At 42.6% G+C, this 21,934-nt stretch overlaps 1 protein-coding gene across 1 annotated transcript in view; it reads right to left on the bottom strand.

The window, feature by feature from the left end:
• Positions 1-21,934, bottom strand: part of LOC128652530 (cohesin subunit SA-2) — an 851,571-nt gene that overhangs the window by 708 nt on the left and 828,929 nt on the right. The gene's annotated exons all lie outside the window — the stretch shown is intronic.

The following is a 21,934-nucleotide window of genomic DNA, read 5'->3' as shown; positions in this document are numbered from 1 at the left end:
TCCCCTCGATGGAAATGAAATTATCAGGTAAGCATAATTTATGTTTTCCATCTAAAGGGGAGGAGAGTCCACGGTTTCATTTATTACTGTTGGGAACATATACCCAAGCTCTAGAGGACACTGAATGAAACCGGGAGGGTAAAAGGCGTACCCTAATCTGAGGGCACCACAGCCTGCAAAACTTTTCTCATAAAAACAGCTTCCGCAGAAGCTAAAACGTGAAATTTGTAAAACTTTGTAAAAGTGTGTAAGGAAGACCAGGTAGTCGCCTTACAAATTTGCTCCATAGAGGCCTCATTCTTAAAGGCCCAAGACAAAGCCACAGTTCTAGTTGAATGAGCCATGATCCTCTGAGGAGGCGTATGTCCCACTGTCTCATATGCCAAGCGAATCAAGCTCCTCAACCAAAAAGACAAAGAAGTAGAAGAGGCCAGAAGAGGATTTCAATGGCACTGCCTTTCTTAATTCTTGTGACTACACCCTATATAGGTTACTGGTTTCTGTTTCATATAACCATTGGGTAGATGGTGCTGTGTATTGTATACATTACAGAAAAAACACATAGGCCCGAAGGCCGTGAAAGAATACACTTATAGCACTCTTGTAGTCCTCTTATGACACGCTATGTGTGTAATTTTGAAGATAGAGTACCAATGGTAAGGGGAGTACGCTTGAAATAATTAAAACATAACTTTTATTAGTACGCAAAAATACGGAGATAAAATAAAGGGATGTGCAATTAAAAACAAAAGCTACCTGGGGAGTGATAAATTATGTATCTTTTATCACTGCGGTGTCTGAATATAACACTCTTCAGTTGTTGTATAGATAGGGTGTATACAATTGAAATATAAAATATATTAACCCCTGCCTTTATTGAAATGATATTGATACTCAATGTTTCATATATTAACACTTGAGTTAATTGTTTAGAATAAACCATAAGTTCATTGCAGGGAAAGGTTATCTTGTTAATTGTTACACAGAATATCTTGAAATTCTATGATATTAGAATTGTATAGGGCACATAAATGAGGGCAAAACGTGCATCATAAGTTTGGCAGTCAGTGTGATTGGTGTATACTTATGTATTATTATTGGTGTGTTCCTAGTAACACAAGTTTAAATCTCAAATATTAGTTTGATGATCTTATGTATAGTAAACGATTGATTTTAAGCTATTTGCACTTCTTATAAAATACTTATCACATAAAGTTAGTATTTCACACTATATAGTGAATATAGATAAGTTTATTTCTGAGAAGATAGCTATAAATATAACCAAGCCAGATCATATGTCAGCAGAGTCTTATAAACAGCTTCAGGTTGTTCCATAAATTGTATTATAGTCAAAAAAGATCAACCTTTATATTATTATAAACCAGTATGTCTCTGGTATTGTGTTAAAATTCTCCCCTTGTAGAGAGAGTCTTAAATAATTTTGGTTGGCTAAATAGCATATATTGTATGATATATATGGAGCCCACTTGATTGCTGTATTATTGGATAGTATAGTTGTCACAGTGTATTATTTTTAAGCCGAAACTCCTGTCTGCTTCTGCACATTGAATGTGCAGTTTCCATATATATATATATATCTCACTGACTCATGCTTGGAATTAGCTAATATTAGTGTTAAACAATCGTTGCTAGATGAATCTCTTAAGTTGGTGCTTATGATTATATTGAGATTAAAGCAGTAAGTACTGTGGTCAATTAACAAAATAATAAATATAATACTATATTCTTGTTATTAACTCTGAGTTTGCAACCATTAAAGGTAACAGTTAATTAAATGTGCAACAGGTATAATTTTGTTGCAAACTCTCAGCTGTAAAATTTGCCTCTGTATGTCACAGCTAATCCGTTTGTTATACAGATTGTTGTCCACCCTCGTATTAGTCTTATATGTTAGTTTTCCCACCAGAGATTAAAAGTTGCTCTGTGTTGGGATTTCAAGTTATTTGGACTTCGCGGGTGTTTGCAATCAGCTGTATATATAAATCGACTGCTGTGTATTCAGCTATTAGCGTTGTCTATTGCGCCCATAGTACTGCATATCTTAAATAGTAAAAAACAGCATTTGGACTGCCTAAATGATCCCAGTTATGCTCCTCTTAGTGCCAATCTAAGTGATATATCATTATCAAGATATTGTATTAACAAAATTCTGTGGTGCCTAATAAGCGTCTAGTATTGCTACATAGTACTGTGGCTGTGATATGCCTGTGACTGCTACAGCAGAACAGAAATTAACAGCCTCTATTACCCCAGGTAACTAAGCCCTAACAAACACAGGAGCTCCCTGACTCCTCACCAGTTCCCTAACATGTTTCGCCGTATACCTGGCTTTCTCAAAGGGGAAATTCCAAGCATGAGTCAGTGAGATAGATATATATGGAAACTGCACACTCAGTGTGCAGAAGCAGACAGGAGTTTCTGCTTAAAAATAATACCCTGTGACAACTATACTATCCAATAATACAGCAATCAAGTGGGCTCCATATATATCATACAATATATGCTATTTAGCCAACCAAATTATTTAAGACTCTCTCTACAAGGGGAGAATTTTAACACAATACCAGAGATATAATAATATAAAGGTTGATCTTTTTTGACTATAATACAATTTATGGAACAACCTGAAGCTGTTTATAAGACTCTGCTGACATATAATCTGGCTTGGTTATATTTATAGCTATCTTCTCAGAAATAAACTTATCTATATTCACTACATAGTGTGAAATACTAACTTTATGTGATAAGTATTTTATAAGAAGTGCAAATAGCTTAAAATCAATCGTTTACTATACATAAGATCATCAAACTAATATTTGAGATTTAAACTTGTGTTACTAGGAACACACCAATAATAATACATAAGTATACACCAATCACACTGACTGCCAAACTTATGATGCACGTTTTGCCCTCATTTATGTGCCCTATACAATTCTAATATCATAGAATTTCAAGATATTCTGTGTAACAATTAACAAGATAACCTTTCCCTGCAATGAACTTATGGTTTACTCTAAACAATTAACTCAAGTGTTAATATATGAAACATTGAGTATCAATATCATTTCCATAAAGGCAGGGGTTAATATATTTTATATTTCAATTGTATACACCCTATCTATACAACAACTGAAGAGTGTTATATTCAGACACCGCAGTGATAAAAGATACATAATTTATCACTCCCCAGGTAGCTTTTGTTTTTAATTGCACATCCCTTTATTTTATCTCCGTTTTTTTGCGTACTAATAAAAGTTATGTTTTAATTATTTCAAGCGTACTCCCCTTACCATTGGTACTCTATCTTCAAAATTACACACATAGTGTGTCATAAGTAGAAGAGGCCCTCTGCGCTTCATGGAATACACCACAAAAAGAGATGTAGACGGTCTAATATCCTTTGTAGCCTGAAGATAGAACTTTAAGACACAAACCAAATCCAGATTATGAAGTAACCTCTCCTTATAAAAAAAAAGGGTTAGGACACAAAGAAGGAACAACTATTTCCTGATGCTGTTACGATTAGACACCACTTTGGGAAGAAACCCCAAACCAGTGTGAATTACAGCCTTATCCGCATGAAAAAACAAATAAGGAGGCTCACATTGCAAGGCAGCCAGTACAGATACTCTGCATGCCGATGCAACGGCCAACAGGAAGAGAACCTTCCAGGACAGAATCTTAATGTCAATAGAATGCATAGGCTCAAACGGAACCCTCTGCAATACCCTAAGGACCAAGTTTAAGCTTTGTGGGGGAGCAGACTGTTTAAAGACAGGCCTAATTCTAAACAGAGTCTGAACAAAAGATTGGATGTCAGGGAGCTCAGAGAGTCTCCTATGCAACAAGACTGATAATGCTGAAATCTGTCCCTTTAAGGAACTGGCGGCAAGACCCTTCTTTAAACCTTCTTGGAGAAAGGACAGAATCCTGGATACCTTCACCTTATGCCAAGGGTATCCATGCTTCTCACACCAGGACAAGTAAGTCCTCCACACCTTATGGTAGATGCGACGAGCTTCCTTGTCTGAATTAGCGTCTCAATCACACTTTCAGAAAAGCCTCTCTTGGCCAAGACTAGACGTTCAATCTCCACACAGTCAGCCTCAAAGAATCGAGATTTTGATGTTGAAAAGGGCCCTGTTCCAGCAGATCCCTGCAACAGGGTAACCTCCACGGCGCAGAGGATGACATCCCCACCAGCTCCGCAAACCACGTCCTCCGCGGCCACGATAGAGCAATCAGAATGGCCAAAGCTCGCTCCTGTTTGATGCGTGCCACTACACGAGGTAGAAGGGGTAACTGTGAAAAAATGTTTGCTAGGCTGAACCCCCAAGGTACCACTAAGGCATCTATCAGCTCTGCCTGGGAATCCTTGGACCTCAACTCGTATCAGGGTAGCTTGCAATTGAGTCTGGACGCCGTGAGATCTATCTCCGGCGATACCCACCTGAGACAAATCTTTGCAAACACTTCGGGGTGAAGAGACCATTCCCCCAGATGGAAGGATTGCCTGCTGAGAAAGTCTGCTTCCCAGCTGTCCACACCTGGAATGTGAATCGCTCTGTGGGACTCCGCCCACTCCAAGATCCGAGACACCTCCCTCATGGCTAGGGAGCTTCTCGTACTCCCCTGATGGTTGATGTAAGCCACCGAGGTAATGTTGTCGGTCTGGAATCTGATGAAGCTGAACGACGCCAGAAGAGGCCATGCCTTCAGAGCATTGTAGATTGCTTGGAGTTCCAGAATATTTATCGGAAGGAGACACTCCTCCCGGGACCATTTTCCTTGTGCCATCCTGGCACCTCAATCAGCTCCCCATCCAACCAGACTCGCGTCCATGGTCACAATCTCCTAGGACAGTCTCATGAAGGATGTCCCCATGGACAGTTGCAACAAACGGATCCACCAAGAGAGGGAGATCTGATTCCGAGCATCCATGGATATCTGCTATGATAGATCTGAATGATTGCCGTTACACTGCTTCAACATGCACAATTGAAGAGGTCTGAGATGGAACTTGGCGAATGGAATGATGTCTATGCTGGAAACCATGAGTCCGATCACCTCCATACACTGAGCCACCGAGGGGCTTGAGGAGAACTGAAGGGCAAGACAAGAGGACACAATCTTCTGGCGTCAATGGTCTGTGAGAAATATTTTCGTGGACATAGTGTCTATTATCGTGCCCAGGAACTCCACCCTGTTGCTGGGAACCAGGGAACTCTTTCCTGAGTTTATCTTCCAACCATGAGATTGGAGTAAAAGAAGAAGAGTCTTTGAATGATCCTCTGCGAGGCTGAACGACGACGTCTGGACTAGGATGTCGTCCAGATAGGGCGCCAGAGCAATGCCTCTGGCTATGGCCACTGCAAGTAGTGACCCCAGAACCTTCATGAAGTCTCTCTGGGCCGTCGCCAGACCAAAGGGAAGGGCCCCAAACTGGACGTTTTGGTGCAGAAACGCAAATCTTAGGAACTTGAAGTGGTCCCTGTGGATTGGCACATGAAAGTAAGCGTCCTTCAAGTTTATAGTTGTCATGAACTGTCCCTCTTGACCTAGGGGCAGAATAGATTGTTTCCATTTTGAACGATGGAACACTCAGAGACTTGTTTAAACACTTTAGGTCCAGAATCAGGCAGAACGTGCCCTCCTTCCTTGGAACCACAAAAAGATTTAAATAGCACTCTCAATACCTTTCTGCTAGGGGTACTGGTACGATAATGCCGAGAGAGGAGAGATCCCTCACACATTCTAGAAAGGCCTCTCTCTTTTCTGGTCTTGAAGACAGATTTGACAGGAGGAATCTGCCCCTGGGCGGATGGGACCTGAACCCTATCCTGTAACCCTGGATGACAAACTCCAGAACCCAAGTGTCCTGAACGTCCTGTAACCAGGCTTCTGAGAAGAGAGATAATCTGCCCCCTACTTGGTCCAGAGACCGGTCGGGGGCCGTCCCTTCATGCCAATTTTGTCTCGGCTGGCTTCTTGCTCTGCTTAGACTTGATCCAAGAATGAGCCGGCTTCCAAGTTCCCTTGGATTGTTACGTCTTTGCGGCGGGCTGCTGGTGCTGGGCCTTGTCCCTACAAAAGGGACAAAAAGTAGATCTTTTAGGCTTATCCTTCTTATCCTGCGGTAGGAATGCTCCCTTGTCTCCCATAACCGTGGATATGATCGAATCAAATCCTGGACCGAACAGAATCTTTCCTTGAGAAGGCAGGACTTAGAGGTTATGTCCACAGACCAAGACTTTAGCCACAGAGCCCTGCAAGCTAAAACGGAAAAACTTGACACCTTAGCGTTCAGGCGAATAATTTGCATATTGGCATCACAAATGAAAGAATTGGCGATTTTCAGCACCTTAATCTTATCCTGTATTTCGTCAATGGAAGTTTCCCCCTCAACCATTTCACACAGGGATTCACACCAATAGGTTGCCGCTCCGGCAACCGCGGCTACGGCCGCTGCCAGCTAGAAAACAAACCCTGTGTGTTGAAACATCTTCCTTAACATGTTTTTCCAACTTTTTATCCATGGGCTGTTTAATCAACAAACTATCCTCGAGGGGAATAGTTGTCCGCTTTGCGAACGTGGAGATAGCACCATCCACCTTAGGGACAGTACCCCACAGCTCAAGCTGAGAGTCCAGAACGGGGAACAGTTTGTTAAAGGAAGAAGAAGGGGAAAAGGAAGAACCTAATCGCTCCCATTCTGTCTTAATAATATTAGCCATCTTAACAGAAACCGGGAAGGCCTGAGGCACCACCCTGTCCTTATAAACCTTATCAAGCCTAAAAATTGCAGGTTCCTCTGGAAGCTTCAGTTCCGGAACCTCCAGAGTAGCAAGCACTTACTTCAGCAAAAAGCGCAAATTCTCTATCCTAAACCTGAGGTTTAGATGACACGGACTCCGACCCAGAAGGGGCCTCCTCCAAAGAGTAGGGGTGGGCCCTGGGTCGGGCCGCCTTGATACGCCCTACGTTTGCGCTAAGCAGAACCTGGCAAGGCATGGATCATTTTCGATACCGCCATTTGCAGATGATCTGCAGAAGCTGACAGCCAACGAATCTCTCCCGCAGGAGTAATGGTTGGACCCTGGGGTGCTGCATGTGCAATTGGAGATGAATGCAGGGAACGCACCTCATGGGACGGGGAACCCTTAGAGGTGGACGGCTCAGTAGTACTAGACATCAATTTACCTTTAGAAGTCGTAATTTTATTAAGGCATGTTGAACATAGTTGAGCAGGCTGTTCTACCAGAACCTCCATTGCAATAAACACAGGACTGAGACCTTGTTAAATAGGGTCAGAGTCCTCCATAGACCTTGTTAAACACGTCAGAGTCCTCCATAGATTGCGCTGTTATTACGGACTAGATTAACTTAATAAATAGGCACCTAAATACCTCCAATGGCTGGGGCACTCACTACCTCTTGTGACCCAGACTACAGAAACCGCTTTGTCTCCTGCACCGCAGATCAACAGAGGAAGAGAGATAGCCACACCCGGTCACATGGAATGCCTGGCAGGACTACCCCAAGGAGAAAACGCGCCAAAAAATGGCCGCGCAATACTTCTGTAAGTCACCTGAAGTTCCACACATTGCCAGAGCCTCATCTCGCACATAATGCAGCAATGACACAATAAACAATATCATGTATAACCCCCGTTCAATAATCCCCTTTCCAGGAAAATTAACCCTTGATTCCTTAACGATAAAAGGCGACACACTGTGACCCTGTCTTCCATGTTATCATTATGTAATAAAATGAAACAATCTAACCAGAATCTACGCCGTGGAACAGGAACACGGCCCTTCAAGTGTGACAGGTTAGTAGCCTCGCTCCTGACATGGACTTGAGTGAAAAAAGCAGGCAGCGAAACTCGTCAACGCTGATTGCTTGTGGAGCTGTTAATATGAGTCGGGATGGTTTCGCAGAAAGACTCTCCCTGCATCTCCGGACTCTAACTTTCACACAGGCTCTCACTTAGAGGCTGACAGGACTACTTAAAACTCCAGTTCCATTCCGAAGAGTACTACCCTCAAAAAGAGACTACTCTGATCTTCGGCACTTCTCTGTGGTCCACCTGTGACGAAAGGCAAAGAATGACTGGGGGATAAGGGAAGTGGGGGAGTGGCTGGGGTGTCTTTGCTTCCTCCTGGAGGCCAGGTTCTTAATTCCCAACAGTAATGAATTAAGCCGTGGACTCTCCTCCCCTTTAGATGGAAATGCACTTTTAAACTATTAAGCAGATACAAGTACACCAATAAAATACAGTAGTTGGGATGTTAATTTATGATTTTAGTTTTAAAATGGTTTATTATAAAGTTATGCAGATAATACGAAAGTGTTACAGGGCCATTAAATTGAGTAGAATCACATAATCAACAAGTGCATAATAAAAACACAATGCAATAGTACTCTGAATTTTAAATGAGCACATTTTTTCGGAAAATTTTCAAAAATGATTTCAGTTTGTCGGCCGCCATCTATGATGTGAAAGCCATCAGCCAATCACAGACTGATATGATTGTGAACTGATACACTGTGAACTTTTGCACATGCTAAGTAGTAGCTGTGCCTCATATATGCATATAAAAAGACTGAGCACAATTTGAAAATTAAAGTAAATTGTAAAGTCTCTTAAAGCTGCATGCTCTATCTGAGTCATGAACATTTAATTTTGACTTTAGTGTAGCTTTAATTGCACACATCATAAATTAATATAATGGGTTCCATTTATGCAAATGCACTTTCAGAGCCTTAAGTGCCACAAGACCTATGAGGCAATAATAAATGCAGGTAGCAGATCCTGCTTCACTCTATTCTTCAATAAAGGGACTTCAAAAATGCACACACTGTAAATCGATAAAGCACAGTTATGAGTTTTTCTCCTTTCAAACAATGGAACTGTATCAAGCTTGACAAAATGTATATTCTCACTACATAGAATGGGTTTACTGTCCCGGATAATGGCATTAACAATCAATTTGGACTTTTTAAAAAAATATTTATATATTTATTTTTACCCTTTCACCCATAAGGACGTATCGTACCGCACAACGTATATATACGTCTGAGCTTTGGGAAGCTCCAGCAGTATCGGCTGTTAAGTTACACCTGAGAGCTGGAGTTACACCTGAGTTCCTGGCACCTGCCCGCATCTGGGACCGAAGCGTGATCGGTGCTCTGGTTCCATATGAGGACAGATGCCAGATTGTTACATATAGTGACATTGTGTCCCTGTGTGCAATGATCATCTGCTGGTGCCGGTGGGAGGTGTGTAAGGGAATCCGGGAGGTGGGTAGGCGGATCAGCAGCAGAGGGAGTGGGAGGGCCCAACACTACAAAAATAAAGAGAGGGAGGGAAGGCATGCTATGGAAAAAAGGTGAGGTGTGGGGAATCCCTAGCTGGTGATCGCGTGAGGGGGGGACCACTATACTACAGAAAAATATTCAAATAAGAAAAAAAAAAAAAAACACATAAAAAAGGGTTTTATAGGTACTAGCAGACAACTGCCAGTACCTAAGATGGCGGCACTAGTTAGAGAGCTGTTTGGGAGGGATAAGGGAGGTTGGAGGGATAGGGGACTCCAAAACTGCAGAAGATATTACAACGTACAAAAAACTAAATTTATGCTTACCTGATAAATTTATTTATTTCTAGACACGGTGAGTCCACGGAAACATCAATCACTGTTTGGAATATCACTCCTGGCCAGCAGAAGGAGGCAAAGAGCACCACAGCAAAGCTGTTAAGTATCCCTTCCCACAATCTCCAGTCATTCGACCGTAAGAAAATGGAGAAAAAGGAAATAACACAAGGTGTAGAGGTGCCTGAGGTTTAGATTTAAAAAAACTGTCTGAAAATAAGGGTGTGCTGTGGACTCACAGTATCTAGAAATAAATTCTTTCTTAAGGCACGGTGAGTCCACGGAATCATCAATTACTGTTGGGAATCAATACCCAAGCTAGAGGACACAGATGATTAGGGAGGGACAAGACAGGTAACCTAAACAGAAGGCACTACCGATTGAAGAACCTTTCTCCCAAAGAACCTCAGAAGAACCTCAGAAGAACCTCAGCCGAGGCAAAAATATCAAATTTGAAAAATTTGGACAGGGTATGCAGAGAAGACCAAGTTGCAGCCTTGCAAAACCTTTCCAGAGAAGCTTCATTTTTGAAAACCCAAAAGAAAGAGACAGCCTAGCGGAATAAGCTGTAATTCTCTCAGGAGACTGCTGCCCAGCAGTCTCATAAGCAAAAGCAATTATACTACTCAACCAGAGAGAAAGAGAAGTAGTAGAAGCTTTCTGAGCTTTACGTTTCCCAGAGAAACAAACAAACAGAACAGAAGACTGGCGAAAATCCTTAGTCGCCTGAAAAGAAAATCTTTAAAGCATGAACAACCTCTAAGTTGTGCAACAAACATTCTTCAGAAAAGAAGAACTATGACAATAGAAGGAACAACAATTTCATGATTAAAATTTCTTTCCGAAACCACTTTAGGAAGGAAACTAACTTAGTACAAAGAACCGCCTCATCGGCATGAAAGATAAGATAAGAAGAATCACACTGCAAAGCCTAGAGTTTCGACACTCTCCGAGCAGAAGAAGTAGCAATAAGAAACAAAACATTCCAAGATAACAACTTAATATCTTTGGAATGCAATGGCTCAAACTGAGCTTGCTGTCAAACTTTAAGAACAAAGTTAATGCTCCCTGGAGGAGCAACAGATTTAAACACAGGCTTAATACTGACCAAGGCCTGACAAAAGATTGCATATCTGGCACGTCCGCCAGATGCTTATGAAGCAAAAAACTTAAATAATGCTTACCTGATCATTTTCTTTTTTTCAGACTGGGAGAGTCCACAGCTGCATTCATTACTTTTGGGAATTCAGAACCTGGCCACCAGGAGGAGGCAAAGACACCCCAGCCAAAGGCTTAAATACCTCCACTTCCCTCATTCCCCAGTCATTCTGCCAAGGGAACAAGGAACAGTAGGATAAATATCAGGGTGAAAAAGGTGCCAGAAAAATAAATAAAAAAAATTACAGCCGCCCCATACAAAAACACGTGCAGGGAGCTGTGGACTCTCCCCATCTGAAGAAAAGAAAATGACCAGGAAAGCATAATTTAAGTTTTTCTTCATAAACGGGGACAGTCCACAGCTGCATTCCTTCTTTTTGGGAAAACAATACCCAAGCTATAGAGGACACTGAATGCAAAACGGGCGAGTACAAAAAGCGGCCCATTCTGAGGGCACCACAACCTGAAAACACCCATACTCCCGACAAGAAAACTGCTTCACTAGAAGCCGAAGGGACAAAAAGAAACAGCCCAAGTAACTGCCCAACAGTTAGAACCAGTAAGGCCTTTGCTAGAGACCGCACAGGTCATTAGACTCGACCGGACGAAAAGCCCCTGAGGAAACAAAGTTCCACAGGCAATCAGCCCGCAAAACAAACTCACCCCCACCCAAAGTAAGGGGAACATCCACATTTCCCCAGAAGGGAAGAACAAGGACTCAGATATGAGACTAGGGTGAAAGAAACGCCAAAGGTAACTCCAAAAGAGTAAACCAGGATGAAACAAGGCAAAACCAATGAAAAACCCTACAGGATTAATTAATGCCCTGAGCCTGAAAGGGAGAAGGAAAACCCCTCCCCTACGCAGAGTGCCAACTCGCACCCAGGAAGACAGACTGTCCCCGGAAGCCTATGAAACAGTATCAAAATATCTGATATACTCCTCCAAAGCCACAGGCGTCCTGCAGCAACGGAGTAGTTAGCGGCCCAAGATGCCAACCCTAGGCATTAAACTGCACAGGAGCTTCCTCAAAGAAGAAGGACTCCAAGAGTGCAGAACAACTCCTTCCCAAAAGGACCGGAAAGAAAAGACCAGAACCTGGAAAAACAGTAGAGAAACTACTTGCCGAGAAGGATCTACCGCAAAGCCTCCCCTTAAGGAAGGCTCACAATATCAAACTATAATACGCGGCCAAAGATCAATAGATCTGACAGATCCCTGATCCTTGCTCCGGGCAACGGACCCAGCACAAAAAGTGACTGATAATGCCCAAAAGGACAAAGGAATACAATTCCCCTATCTGCAAGACTTCCAGGAAGGAAAAAAGGAGGTAACCAGCCCCCTCAAAAAAAGCTTGGGTCCAGGACCCAGACGCAGCCCCCTTCCTGAAGACTAAGGGTATTCCCAAAGAGAGACCCTCCACTGAAAAGTGCAGGGATGGCATGTCACAACAAATTCATCCCTTCACTCTGACATCCTGGAGGCAAGGCAGGGGGGACAAGCCCACTGAACAGAGGAAGAAAAGTACCTCCCATCATCAGGTGGATACTAAGGATAAATATGCCTAAGGCGAGGGTATTTGCAGGACCAACATAATGAAATTACGGCCACAGCTGTATTAGAACTTTTGACCCTCAGGTTTCAAGGAAGCATAGACTGCCACTAAGCCATGGTGGAACGAAAACAGGAGGGAAAACCAGCACAGCACACAACTCAACAGGTCAAGTATCGAACATCCGGCCACTACAGCCGGTCCAGTAGAAGACTAATTCTCAAGAAGAGAAAATATGCACCGGTAGGAACTGAAGATGCTGAGGAACCGGGAACAGGACCGTCCCGAACCGCCCTAAGGGATCTGGTACAGAACTCCAAAAAGTCCAGTCAAAGACAAGGACCAGGACAAATAAACCCAGACACCCAGAACTCGGAGCCGGCTAACAAACGTACTACCCCCTGAGGAACCACTGGGTTACCCCTCTGGAGCAGACTTCGCACCTCAGGCAATGCATCACAGTTATATTCAAGGAACCTTGGACACTGAACTCCCACGTAAGAGTCCCAGACACAGAGTGCTTAAGACACCCACAACTGGAAACAACTCCCAAATTAAAAAAGGGTGCTAGGCAATGGTGAAGGCCACACAGCCACTCTCATTGACCCTAAGGCACTCGGGACAACAGCATGAAGTCCAAAGACTAAGGGAACGTCAAGAGAACAGAGCTCAACCCCAGATATTCTGGATTGAAAATAGGACTATAGTCTCCAAGATCCTCTCAGGATCCTTCTCCTGGAAGTCCCTACAGTTCGAGGAATAACGAATGAACTAACATTCTAACCCCAGACGGGTAAAAACCCAAAAACGGGGAAACACCCTAATCTGCAAACTCCAAAAATATGTGAGCAGATGGAATCCTGGAAGTAGAAAAACCCAAAGGTCCTACTTCCTGAAACAGCTTACCAAAGGCCAACCCCAAGGAAAGGAGACAGAAAAGGGCCCAATCAGCCTCAACTCAAGGGAATAAATACTGTCATCAAGGAAAACAGATCCAAAAGGACAACTGGACCCTTACCAACACATAAGAACAGGACAGCGAGGACTGAGTGCAATCCTACGGTCGCCTGCAAATCACAATTTAGGCGAGGCCACCCTGATGCTCCTTCTTAAAAGGAGAGAAAAGAACCAGCCTGCCGTCTGGGTACGAAAGGCCTCCTCTCCATATGTAGCCCTGCATGGGCAGAGCCTAAAAAATATATTGAAGCTTATGGAAGTTCCACTTCACGAAAACTCTAGCAAAACGAAATAGCATAATTCAATCTGAAGAGAACCCAAAGAGAAACTAACTCCTCATCCGAGTGAGAAACTCACCATCCAACCAGGCAGCCAGTTACACCAGCACCACCTGGATGATATAAGCCGTAAGGAACAGAGTTTAGCGCCCGACCAGGGCCAGCTTGCTACATAGGGCATTCAAAACTGACCCAGGCCACAGAAAAATCAAGATCCCATAGGATCGACAAAACTAAGGACATAACAATGTACTGAAACCTTAACATGTGACTTCCGCGAAAGTGCTCAAGCGACCACAAAATCGCCAGTATCAAATTCCAGAGAATTTCCAACAGAAAAAATATAACAGACATGAGCTTCCAAAAGAAATAAAATACATCCTAACCGGATCAAAGAAAAAGAAGGCAGCACCCGCAGGTGAACGCCCAAGAAGAATGGGTACACTAACAAGACCAGCCAATCAGAGACCCCATTCCTTCAAAGCTCAGAACTGGAATAATATACCCCAAAAAAAAGGAAATTGGAGACGATAAGGAGATTAACTGCATCCCTCCACGTCTATCCCAGCTTGCTGTCTGGAACAGAAGACTGCGGATCCCCCAACCTATTAGGACTTGGATCCTAAAGCACCGCCAAAACATGCCGCAGCAGGACACGAAGGTACGCCAGTCTATAATGAAAAGCAAGACTTGCCTCCACTGGGGCAAGTGACGACCCCGGCCCTGAGGGTTAGACCCCTGAAGCTTCAGAGGAAACCGCTTCCCCAGATGGCTGACCTGACCCAGACAATCCCACGACTGACGAGCCATGGTTAGCACAGACAGTATCTCAGCAACACTTCTCTCTCTGGAAGATGTAAATGCGCCAACACCATAAATATGGCCATGCAGAACCATGCAGTAACCTCTGGATGAAAGAAGCCACCTTCCGGAGAAGGGGTAACCGCATTAGGGACACCTGCTTGCTTAGCCAAGGAAGGTTCTAGGGGACGCAACTCACAGGATATGGGATACCCAGGGGCGGATGGATCGGCGTACTCTAAGTTCCCTGTTCCGGGAGAAGAGAGCACTCTAAAGCGGCATTCGGAACATAACTGATGGGCATGGATTACCCGGGCCATTTCATACTCTTTGCAAGAAGTAGAATCTAAATCAGATTTAGAATCCTCCATAACTTGGTGATAGATAATTATGGATAGAAAAAAATAAAAATGGCACCTTACACCTCCCCAATGGCTGGGGCACTCACCACCTCCTGTGACCCAGACAACTAGCGAACAGATTCTCTCTGTCGCCACATGATCAGAAATACGGAAGTGGAGAACAGAACGTGACCACGCCTAGTCACAAGGTACACCGTGCAGGCCAGAAAAAAGCACACCAAGGCCACCAGGGCCATGCTTCCTGACAAAAAGGCTGTTATGTTCCGATATAGCCACAAGCCCAATTTTCGCTACACATTAGAAGACAGAATAACATAACAAACATGATAAAAGTCCCCCGTGTTCAATAACCCCCCTCAGGAGATATTAACCCATGATTCCATAAAGATAAAGGAGTCCCACTGAGACCCTGACTTCTTCGTTTACATTTCATTGACATCATCGAAGTAAAATGAAACGATTTTACCGGAATCTATGCCGTGGAACAGGAACATGGCCCTTCAAGTGTGACAGACAGTAGCTTCGGTTTTGACATGGAATTGGGAGAAGAAAGCAGGCAGGGAAATTTGTCAACGCTGATTGCTAAGGAGCTGTTAAAATGAGTCGGGCTGGTTTCGCAGAACAACTCCCCCTGCATCTCCCGACTCTAACATTCATTTTTGCTCTCACTGAGAGGCTGACATGATTACTTAAAACTCCAGTCCCATTTCGAAGAGTACTACCCTCCATAAGAGACTATCTTAAATATTCCGACACTTCTCTGCCAACCTCCAGTGACGAAAGGCAAAGAATGACTGGGGGATGAGGGAAGTGGTGGAGGTATTTAAGCCTTTGGCTGGGGTGTCTTTGCCTCCTCCTGATGGCCAGGTTCTGAATTCCCAAAAGTAATGAATGCAGCTGTGGACTCTCCCAGTTTATGAAGAAAAAGATAATGCAGAAATCTGACCCTTCAGAGAACTGACTGAAAAAACCTTTCTCAGGCCTTCCTGTAGAAAGGACAACATTCTAAGAATCCTGACCCTACTCCAAGAGTAGCCCTTGGATTCACACCAATAAAGATATTTATGCCATATCTTATGGTAAAAGCCTGAATCATGGTTTCAATGACCGACTCAGAAAAATCACGCTTAGACAAAACTAAGCGTTCAATCTCTAAGCAGTAAGCTTTAGGGAAACAAAATTTGGATGGAAGAAGGGACCCTGAATCAGAAGGTCCTTCCTCAGAGGAAGTCTCCAAGGTAGAAGAGATGGCATCTCCACTAGGTCTGCATACTAGATCCTGTGAGGCTATGCAGACACTATTAGAATTACAGATGCTCTTCTCCTGTTTGATACGAGCAATGTTCCCTCAGAATGAAAAATCAGTCTGCTCAGGAAATCCACATCCCAGTTGTTTCCTGGAATGTGGATGGCAGATAGACAACAGTTGTGAGCTTCCACCCACTGAACAATCCAAGTCACCTCCTACATGGCTAAGGAACTCCGAGTTCCTCCCTAGTGGTTGATGTAAACCATTGAGGTAAAATAGTCCGATTGGACCAGGCTAAGGACGACTGAGGCCAAGTCATCAAAGCATTGAAAATTACTCTCAACTTCTAAATGTTTAAGAGGAGAGCAGACACTTCCGAGTCCATAATCCCCGCGTCTTTATCAAGACCCAGACTGCTTCCCAGCCCAGCAGGGAGGTGTCTGTGGTCACATCACCCAGGGATGTCTCTAGAAGCACGCACCCAAGACAAATACTTCCTGAAACGTTTTATAAAACACAATAAAGGGATGTCCATGGTTAACCCTCAGACCAATTTCCTCTATACATAGAATAACTGAAATGTGAAGGTAAAAATAACTACAGCTAGGTCCAATCTCCCAACCTTCAGGTTGCAAAATGGCTATATACTGAACCACAGGAGCCTTGCTGTTGAACGGACAGAAGAATGCAGAGAAAGGAAAAGGAATAAATCCTAGATTATCTGAACTCTGTTAAAAATCTTCTCCTTGATAGAGAATCTATTAAGGTCCCCAAATAATCACCCTTGTAGATAGAACAAGGGAACTCTTCTCCAGATTAATTTCACATTCATGGGAAAGTAGATTAGACAAGATCTCTAGAAAGAGAGTTTGCTCGATGTAAAGATGACACCTGAACCATATATTGTCCAGAAAAACACCCTTGCAATACCCTAAGACCTAAAGGTCTGTCTAGGATGACGAAAACTCAGAAACTTGAGAAGATCCCAAATCAAAGGACCAATAAAACCTTCAAGTCTATGTTCGATATGAACAGGCCCTCTTAAAACAAAGGAGAAAGAATACTACTTTGAAGGGCAGAATCTGAGTTATTAGAGGTAATTACTTAGATCCTGTTCCCAAACTGGGACTGGAACTATCACTCCTAGAGAGGAAGATCCTGAACCCCATTCAAGGAATGCCTCTCATCATATATGGATTGCAAATACTCTAGGAGAGGAATCTGCCCCTGGAAGGAAATCTTAGATTGGACTCCCAAAAGGCATGACTGACCCTGCAAAAAGAGGAAAAATAAACTTTCTTTTAGTCTTACTCTCTTGACGCGAGGTAGGAAAACCCTTAAAGTCAGAGGATAATTCTGCTAGACCAAGCCCAAACAAGGTCTCATCCTTAAAAGGAGACGCCCAAAGCGTCAAGCATTGAACCTGCAACTGCATAACTATAAAGCCTAGGTTGTACCACTAAACCACAGGTAGGTTTATCAGCTGACCGAGAATTCAGTCACAATGCTCTTAACCATGGATCCGTAAAGAATCAGATAAAAACTCTCTGAGCCGTAGTAGAAAAGCTCCCTTCTACTAGGGCACCATGCATTTTTAATGGAGTCAACAACAGGAAAATGCATTAAAGGACGGTAGGCAGGGAGAAAGGTATCCCTAGCACTCCTACACCTGTTAAAATTTCCATAGCATGTCTCAAAACATTTCCGCAAAGGAAGGATCATAGAAATGATCAAGTTTACAAAACTTCCAAGGGTTGACAACGACATGGATATCGATGTCGTCCAAATGGCTAAAACCTCCTTTAACAGTACACGAGGTGTGCAAGCATACATCTGAAGAAGATGACTTCAGCATCAGATGAAGGAATTATACTGTCCACATATAAGATTTCACTCTCAGAAACTACCTGCGAATCTTCCTCACCAGGCTTAGGAGAGAGAAGCACCTGCGTAGCAGAAACCATACTATCTGAACTTTAAACGTCCTCTTGCATTTTCCCTGTAAGTAAGGAGAAAAAAAGATAAAGCCACAGATACCGCCGAGGACACCTGAGTTGCAAAATTTGTAGGCAAATACACTCCTCCAGGAGATAATAAGTAACCGCAGGGCACTGCATGTGACGCCATATAGGCTTGGGACATATAAGGAGAAAGCTGTGGCACTGCCTAAACAGTATCATCCTAGGAGACAATGGCTCAGAGGCAATGCTCTATCTCTAACTCAGGAGATCCAGCGAGGAACAACACATATAATTCCATATTTAAAGACAATATTTAGTGTCTGAGAACCAAACAGAATTTATTGGAAAAGAAAATCTGAGAGGACATGATGAATTCACCATATAATATTCTAAATTACAAGTACATAAAACTCAGAGAGCAACAATCTATCTGTACATGCAATAGCTATAGCTAAACATGCAGCACAGAAGAAAAAAATAGATCTTAAAAAATATTTTGCTAATATGAGGGAGAATATGCTTAGCAAAAACAATAGAAATCAAAGGACAAAAATCATTTGTTTCATGGGAAAGAAGATTGGTCCAAGGAACATAAGCCCCAATAACTTAAATTTAATATTTTAAAATTTAACAAAAAAAACCTGTCACTTTAAATTCACAGAGTAAGGGAAACCATAGCAACACCCTAGTTATGTATAGGGGAGAAAAGGCTTATTAAATACATTATATATGAGACTAATTTATTACAAGGAATATAAGACGTATTCCACATTATGAGACAGAAACGTCTTGAACCATCTTCTCACAGAGCCAAACTGAATAATTATATACTCTGTTCTCCACTGGAGTAGACTAAATATGTGGGGTCACATGACCGGATCCGGACCGGATCGGTGAAGAAGGAGGCACGGCAGCAGCATGGAAATTAAGTGCAACAATTATTGACATTGCACTTAAATCTTCCAGCAGAACGCCACCATCAAGGTCCCCCTTACAGTTCAAAAAGGCACTGAAACATCAATGTAAAATTCCTTGCCCCAAAATCACTTAACACTCAGCGCAATTATAGCGCACAGATGCAGTGTAATAACAATGCTCTCAATGGCGCCTCTGCTAGGAAACCTTGTACAGAGTGAGTGACCCATACAAATGCACAGTCAAATAAACAGCGCACAACTTTCAAATACTGTGCCTGTACTTAAAAAGCTACAGAAGTTCAACAGAGCACAGTCATAAGAAAAAACCTTAGAGGAATCAAGTCATTAACCCCTTAGGAGCCTCTAAATATTATACATCAGCCCCAAAAAAGCAGGGGAATCTATATTAACCCCTAGTCTCCTGTCACTTTAAGTGCCTGCATCCTGCCAAAAATATAATTCTAAAGGATATTTAAGTCCCACATAATGTTGCAGAGAGGATCTTAACCCTTTTAGTGCCAGTCTCCTAGCCCCAGAAGACACAAAGGCACTTACCTGCATCTAGCCGCCCGGCAGGAGGACGGCCTACACAGCATGAGAGAAAGCCACTCCTCACAGAGACCTGTAGAAAAAGAAAGATCACAGCAAACCTACTCTGGCTTTCTATACTAGGGCAGCAAATATGTTAGGAAAACGCAGCAAGGCCCACCTTACAAGTTCCTAACTGCTTTAAAGCCACCACTGCCCTACTGAAGAGACTAACGTGGAGTAGAGCTAGACCCAGTCTTGAGAGGAAGTTCAGAGTAAACCTACTCTGGCATTCAAAATAATAAAATCTTAATTGAAGTGAAATAAATCCATCTTCTTCAGACACCAAAACTTCACCTCCTCCTTTCACCGAAGGCAAAACGAATGACTGGGGATTGGGGGAAGGGAAGTGATACTTAACAGCTTTGCTGTGGTGCTCTTTCCCTCCTCCATGTTGGCCAGGAGTGATATTCCCAACAGTAATTGATGATTCCGTGGACTCACCGTGTCTTAAGAAAGAAACATTTATAATTAAAAATAAATGCCTTAAATTGTCACATTGGCAGACTGTCTGCCAGTACCTAAGATGGGGTGACCAGTGGGGGTGAGGGAGGGAAGAGACCTGTTTGGGAGGGATCATGGGGTGGGAAGTGTTAGGTGGGAGGCTAATCTCTACAATAAAGCTAATATTAAAGGGATAGTAAAGTCCAAATTAAACTTTCATGATTCAGATAGGGCATGTAATTTTAAACAACTTTCTAATTTACATTTATCATCAAACTTGCTTTGTTCTTTTGGTATTCTTAGTTGAAAATTAATCCTAGGTAGGCTCATATGCTAATTACTAATCCCTTGAACGCCGCCTCTTAAATTAATGCATTTGACCTTTTTCACAGCTAGAGGGCATAGGTTATTATCATTTATTATTATCATTTATTTGTATAGCGCCGCCAAATTCTGTAGAGCTAGGTTCATGTGTTTCATATAGATAACATTGTGTTCACACACATGAAGTTATTTAAGAGTCAGCACTAATTGCCTGAAATGCAAGTCTGTCAAAAGATCTGAGAAAAGGAGGCAGTCAGCAAAATCTTAGATTCAAGGTAATAACAGAGGTTAAAAGTATATTTCTATAACAGTGTTGGTTATGCACTACTGGGGAATGGTAAATAAAGGGATTATCTATCTTTTTAAACAATAACATTTTTGGTGTTTACTATCCCTGTAACCTTACAAGCTACCTAATTAACCTCTTCACTGCCGGGATAATAGAAGTGTGGTGTGCAGCTGCAATTAGCGGCCTTCTAATTATGAATAAGCAATGGCAAAGTCAGGTATCTCTGCTATTTCTGAACAAATGGGATCCCAGAGAAGCTTTTATAACCAATTGTGCCATGATTGCACAAGCAGTATGTAAATAATTTCAGTGAGAAACCCACTTTGGCGGTGAAATGGTGGCATTAAATATACCAAAATGGATCTAGATCAATACCTTTTTTTGACATGTAAATAAAAAAAGTCTCTTTTTCTGTTAAATGGAGTAAAAGCAAAAATGCTAAAAATTCTTGCACGTTTTTCCTCTGAAAGTCCCAGTAGTGAAGGGGTTCAAGAATAACATGAATGTGCTACTTACATGGGGTTTCATGATGATCTGTGTTCTTGAGAATGGGAGCAACCTCACTACAGGGGTATTTACTTCTTAACTTTGAGATTGCTTTCTGAGTTTTAATTTTGATTCTGGCTATCATTCTGTATAGCAACACAAATGGAGGAAAGATGAATGACCAGGGAACCACTAGGGCATCTATCAGACTCACCTGAGTGTATTGAGTCCTGGCACAATACTGAGGCTATCTGTTATTCAAGGGAGGGACCATAAAAACAAAATTTATGCTTACCTGATAAATTTCTTTCTTTCCAGACATGGAGAGTCCACTACGTCATTCAAATTACTAGTGGGATATTCACTCCTGGACAGCAGGAGGAGGCAAAGAGCACCACAGCAAAGCTGTCAAGTGTCACTCCTCTTACCCATAATCCACAGTCATTTGACCGAAGGGAAATGGAAAAAAGGAAATAACACAAAGGTGTAGAGGTGCCTGAGGTTTAGTCAAAAATAAATTCAGGATGGGGACATGGACTCTCCATGTCCGGAAAGAAAGAAATTTATCAGGTAAGCATAAATTTTGTTTTCTTTCTTAGACATGGAGAGTCCACAACGTAATTCCAGTTACTAGTGGGAACCAATACCCAAGCTAGAGGACACTGAATGAATAGGGAGGGAGAACAAGACAGGCAACCTAAACAGAAGGCACCACCGTTTGAAGAACCATTCTCCCAAAAGAAGCCTCAGCCGAGGCAAAAGTATCAAATTTGTAGAATTTGGAAAAAGTATGCAAAGTGGACCAAGTTGCAGCCTTGCAAATCTGTTCCACAGAAGCTTCATTTTTGAAAGCTAAAGAAGATGAGACAGCCCTAGCGGAATGAGCTG

Source organism: Bombina bombina, chromosome 3 (genome assembly GCF_027579735.1).
Source record: "Bombina bombina isolate aBomBom1 chromosome 3, aBomBom1.pri, whole genome shotgun sequence".
Classification (NCBI taxonomy): Eukaryota; Metazoa; Chordata; class Amphibia; order Anura; family Bombinatoridae; genus Bombina; species Bombina bombina.
This window is presented reverse-complemented; position numbering and strand designations above follow the sequence as displayed.